The sequence below is a fragment of the Alexandromys fortis genome, unplaced genomic scaffold (assembly GCF_014885135.2).
Source record: "Alexandromys fortis isolate MF-2015 unplaced genomic scaffold, M_Fortis_MF-2015_v1.1 scaffold_39, whole genome shotgun sequence".
Taxonomy (NCBI): Eukaryota; Metazoa; Chordata; class Mammalia; order Rodentia; family Cricetidae; genus Alexandromys; species Alexandromys fortis.
The window spans coordinates 1,573,416-1,579,415 of NW_026067918.1; the positions used below are offsets into that span (position 1 = coordinate 1,573,416).

Consider the following 6,000-nt stretch of genomic DNA (forward strand, 5'->3'; position numbering starts at 1 on the left):
CTTTCGTTCACATACCTTCTCAGTGCCTTGGTGCAATTTATCCCTAACACTGACAGTTCCTCCGCAGACACAATCACACAGCCCTTTAGTGCAGATGGCACATTGGTGTTCCTGGAGGTTTTGCCTAGCCCCTGTAGCTTGGAGATGTACTTGGTGCTCAGAATTGCACTCTGGTGGGGCATTTTTGTGTGGAGATCAGATCTGCCTGAGCAGGATGCCTTGTGACATCAGCCACAGATGCCAAGGTCTTGAGTGAAGGTCAAAGTCATTCAAGACGGGTTAGCAGGTAGGTATTGTCGGAACAACGTTTCCCAGTGACGTCAGCCTGATCATTTGCAGGCGGGGATGGCTTTACAAGGTCCCCCGTGTGACACAAGTGGAGATGAGTGAATGCTGGCCACAAAGCATCCCTGGACCTAAGGGACCAAGGCCTGAAGAAAGATGGGAGAGATTTGAGTTATGTCCTAGGTTTGAAAGAACTGTAGCAGCCTTCTTGGTATGTTGGCTAGACCTCATAAGATCTCTTGGTAATTCTCGCTTCATCCTTGTAGGATTATTTTATTTTATTTTATTTTGAGATAGGGTATCGTGTGTCCCAGGCTGGGCTCAGGTTTTGTGTAACCAAGTTTACCATGAACTTCTGATCTGAGTGCTGGGATTATAGGCATGCACCGCCATTCCTGGTTAGTGCCGTGCTGTAGATCCATCCCAGGGCTTCTGCAGGCTAAGCAAGTGCGTCGTCAGCTGAAACACACCTCTGCTCCCCATGTTAGGATTTAAATCTTGAATTCTGGCCCTTCCACCAAGTAGTAAAGAATGACGTTAATCAGGGTTGGCAAGATGGCTTAGCAGGGAAAGGCGTTTGCTGCCACGTCCAAAGACCTGAGTTCAGCTCCTGAAACTCACAGGCGGAAGGAGAGAACTGACCCCACAAGTTGTCTCCTCATTTCTGTAAGTGCACCGTACACAGCATGCATGCTTGCAAATACATGTGTGCACATACACAGATGCGCCAATGAAACTGTAACTGAGCCCCCAGAAGAAGATGCCTATGGCCCTATGCTTCTTAGATTTCTGGGAAATGGAAACTCCTATCTGGTACTCTCCTGGTCCCAGAAGGGCTAAGCGCAAACAACTATAGTACATCAGTATCCGGGTGCCAAATGGACTGAATGCCATCTTTGTTTCACTGCCCAGCTGGAAGCTCTGAAATTAGAAGTCTCAGCAGCTACAAAGTCACTAAGAGTCCTGTGAGAACAGGAGCAGTAACGGTCGATGTCTTTCTTAATTTGTTGATTGCTAAGTGGTTATTGGGGGAGAATCCTACAACCTTATCAAACTTTAACACTGGCTGAAGCTAAATGAAAGCTTAAATCCCCGAAACCCTAAATGAAATGCACTTCCAAATGATGCTTCCCCACCGTAACAGTCGTCAGTTGAGTTTCCTTCGTTTCTGGCATCCACTGTTTACTGCCAACTCAACTCTCATCACTTACGTTCAGTTTCCTATGCAGTACTTCTCGTGTATCCCAAGGTCCACATTTCGCTTGTAAGTATCTTATTATCTTCTGGGACTATGGCATGGATCCACAGCTCTGTGAATTGTGCCTTTTGCCGTTCTGACTCTCTAGGAGCCAAAGGACCTCTGCGGAGCCTCTGTGAAATTGCCTCAGAAGGTAGGTCATCGAGGTCTCCCAAGGGTCGGCCATGCTTCTGTTCCCCAGCTGCAGGGCAGGTCTGACTTCACCCTAGCACCAGATCCGTGTGTGCCCTCATCTCCCTCAGAGCAGGACCTTTGCGTACGTGTGTGCGTGTGTACATGCGTGTGTGTGTGTGTGTGTGTGTGTGTGTGTGTGTATACGTATATGTACATAAACACACATGCTATGGCACATGTGTAGAAATGAGGACACAGCGTGTGGGGTCCGTTCTCTCCTTCCACCTGCGAGTTCCAGCAATCAAAAGTGGATGGCAGAGAGGAAGGCAACTCAGTTAAAGTCTGTGTTATGGGGGTATGGGGGAGATGATTTGGAGTGTATTTAGGGTTTCAGAATATGGTTTTCATTTATCATTAGCCATGATGTTCAAGTTCGATACGGTGTTAGAATTTTCAGCAAATAGCTGCTTAGCAATTGGCAGATCAAGAAAGACATTGGCTGTTACTGCCTCCATTGCCACAGGACCGGTTTTGTGAAGACTCGGATTCTAATTTCAGAACTTCCAGCTAGGCTGGGAAACAGAGGATGGAGCTCAGTCCACTGGGCACACTGGCATCGACGTCCTGCAGCTCCTTGTGCTTAGTCCCTTTGGGACCAGGAGGATAGGACCTTATCAGAGTTGTCATAGCATCCTCCGTGTTACCCAGTGCATTGTGCGCTATGTGTGCAGCTCCTGGTGGACACTGATTGGTCAAGACCAAGAGAGCTGTTGCCAGAGAGGCACCTGTGAGTTCCTTTTTGAGAATTTCCCCTTTTAGTAGCCTTTCCAGAAGGTTTAATTTCCAGGGTGCTGTCCTGATGGATTATCCATTGTTCTTATTTGTGTGGAGTTAAATGGAGCTCCTTCAGATTTCACGGGGAGGATGCTAAGTATGATCAGCTTGGGGGTCACCCCAGGACATCCTCCCGGCCATGGACTGAAATGCAGCTGTGCGTACTATAGAAATACCACTTCCGCTCCACACTCAGATGAGGGTTCAGCATGTCCTAGGGTTAGGATTGCTTTTCCTTTCCAAAAATTGAAAGATTGAATTTTTCTTTCCTGAAAGTTTGGACAGAATGTACAGAGAAGCTTGGAAGTGTGCAGCCGACAGGAGGGCTCTTTCATTGCATCCTGAACGTTGTGTAACAAGTATATAGCACTGAGGATCATACCTTTAGTTAGCACCTAGTATGTCCGGCCCGTTCTCCTCTCTCTCTCCACTAATCCTGGAAACTACTGAACTGGTCTTCTGAGAGCTCCGTACCTGCACTTTTCCCAGAGGATGCAGGACTACAGCCACACTCACTCGGTGTGACTCGACACTGATTCCTCCTTCTTTGTCGGCTCTGCCGCCAGCTTCCTTGTGGAAGCCCAATCAATCATCACCATGGAGAATAAGTAATAGCAGGTAGTTGAGAAGGCACAGAGGCAGGCTAGACAGCACTAGAATATTCATGGAAATGACTCATATCCTTGGTATGCAGAACTGGTAGAGTGCCGCACAGCCCTGGAGGGGATGGGAGAGAAGTGAGACTCACAACCCCACTTTTGTTGTTCTCTTAGAGCAGACGTTTTGAGAGGGAACATCAGACAGCCGTGACCATGCCATAGAGGTTGATAATGCTGGGAGTTTGTAGCATTTTTGAATTTGTCGTTGTTTGATACCCTACATTCATACTTGAAAAAGAAGTTACTCTTTTTTTTTTTTTTGATTGACAAAGTAATTTCACATATATTTGGGCACAATGTGATGTTTAGTTTCCAGTGAATACTGTGTGACGATGAAATAAGTAAAATAAAGGCAAGGAAAGCATCCAAGACCATGAGTATTGTTTTCATTTGGAGAAAGGACATTGGCCATAGTCAAGATACAGAGTCAACCCGTCAATTACTCGTGAACAGACTACAGTGTGCATGAATGATATTATTCTGCCAATCTAGTCATCCGCAGAAACCTGGACAATGTTCCATTAAGCCAGGCAGGAAAGACAAATACCCATGATTCCACTCTTACATAGGTATCAGCTGTTATTTCTCAAGAGGGTAGGAAATGCATTGCCAGGGTCTATGTGGTAGGTAATGGGAAGGGAAGAGGAGAAGCTCCCCAATGATACCGTGAACATAGTAAGATAAGATGAACAAATTCTGATGCTCAGAGTTCATGGCACAGCATGGGAATTAGAATATCTCAAGAGCTAGAAGGAACTTCAGATATTCTCCATGTTATCCCTTACATTGCTCCAACATTGTTTTCTTTCCTGTCTTGTGTGACTCTAGTCACCTGAAACCTCTCATATGTCCCGTGTCCCTACTGTCTTTGCTCTTTGTTCTCCATTTGTGCTCTATGTTGGACTTGGAACAAAGCTTTCCAACTCACCTTCTAATCACTAAGTCTTTCTTCAACTGCTCAGTGTTCTGTGGAAGCCATGCATCTATTCAGGTCTAAACTCTCGTGCCTCTTGGCTGTAAAATTGTGGTTTTATTCGAACAGATTCCAGTTTGGGGACTTGCATCTCGCAGTCCATTTTTCTTGCATATGGTGGTCATTAAATCCAGGTCTCATAACCACCGTTTCTGGCCATTTCTGGTCTGCTTCTGTTGCACTGTGTTGTTTGATTTTGCTTCGTGATGGTTCAGGCAACGCTGATTGTGCCCGAGAACCTGTGAGTTCTGAAGTCATATTTTCACATCTCTGGGCAGGTGTGAGCCAGTGTAGTCTGGCCTGTTGTCCTGCTGAGGCTCTGTTGGGCACTTCCCTCCCCCCATTTCGTAGGCGTGGTTCTCTCGAGGTGTCAACTGAGGGCCTTGTATCGTACACTCATTTTCATGATTGTCTCCACTCTGTGTGGCTAAGTCAGCAAATGTGTTGAAAGGAAGCTATCACTTGTCACTTATTGGCTCATTTCTGTCATTGCTTACTTTTTTTTCATCAGCACTTGTGGTTAAATGCAGGATTTTATGTACACAAAACGGAGCTGCAATTGCTGCCTTTGAGAATTTTAATTTTAAGACAGAGTCTCACTTGAAGCTACCCAAGGTGGCCCATGGTGGCCTTGATTCTGCAGTCCTCTTCCTCAGCCTGGGTTCACAGACCTAGGTTCCCAGACTTGGCTTTATCACTTGCTTTCTGGGAATTGAAGCTACTCTTTTTTTTGGACTTCTTGTTGACCCCAAACCCTCTCTCAGATCCCCTTGCCATCTTCATCCTGGCCACTGTTCTCTGCCTAGCCTCTGTGCCTTCTCTACCACTCTAGCTTGAGACAAAAATCTTTGTAGAGAACATTGCAAAAGAAATACGATTCCTTTCTGAATCCCTGCCCTCTGTCTGTTTCTGATTTCTCTAACTTTTAAATTGATATTTTACCTGAGGTTTCTCTTGGTCCTCGGTGGGACTGTTGGTCTGTTATAATGTCTGCCATCAAAACCACTTAACCTTGTTTGAAAAGCCAGTAAAGCTATTTCATTTTTCATTAATACATGTTGATTTTGCATGTTAATTGGGCGTGATAGTTCTACATGTTTACATCATAAACAGATTGCAGGCAACCCCCTTTTATCTGCCATTGCACTTTGTCCCAGTTTCTTGTGACCAGCATTCTTTATTCTTCAAAGACCTCAAATAAACCATCTTTCAAAATTCATATGGGAACACAACAGCCCAACAGCCCGTGCCATCACAACTGAGTGAGCTGGTTTAGAAACATCATCATTTGTAAGTTTTTTCTTTCTTTATTGAGAAAAGAAAAAAAAAAAAGTTTCCGCCTCCTCCCAGCCTCCCATTTCCCTCCCCCTCCTCCCATCCTTCTCCCCCTCTCCCCACTCCTTTCCACCTCCCTCTCCAGTCCAAAGAGCAGTCAGGGTTCCCTGCCCTGTGGAAAGTCCAAGGTCCTCCCCCCTCCGTCCATGTCTAGGAAGGTGAACGTCCAAACTGGCTAGGCTCCCACCAAGCCGGAACATGAAGTAGGATCAAAACTCCGTGCCATTGTCCTTGGCTTCTCATCAGCCCTCATTGTTCGCTATGATCAGAGAGTCTGGTTTTATCCCATGCTTTTTCAGTCACAGTCCAGCTGGCCTTGGTGAGCTCCCAATAGATCAGCCCCACTGTCTCAGTGGGTGGGTGCACCCCTCGTGGTCCTGACATCCTTGCTCATGTTCTCCCTCCATCTGCTCCTCATTGGGACCTTGGGAGCTCAGTCCAGTGCTCCAGTGTAGGTCTTTGTCTCTATCTCCATCCATCACCAGATGAAGGTTCTATGGTGATATGGAAGATATTCGTCAGTATTGCTATAGGATAGGGTC

The 6,000-nt window shown here is 46.1% G+C and overlaps 1 protein-coding gene across 1 annotated transcript in view; it reads left to right on the top strand.

Annotated features, from left to right (window-relative positions):
• The window catches only part of Gabrg3 (gamma-aminobutyric acid type A receptor subunit gamma3), a 478,787-nt gene that overhangs the window by 46,823 nt on the left and 425,964 nt on the right, over positions 1 to 6,000 (top strand). The gene's annotated exons all lie outside the window — the stretch shown is intronic.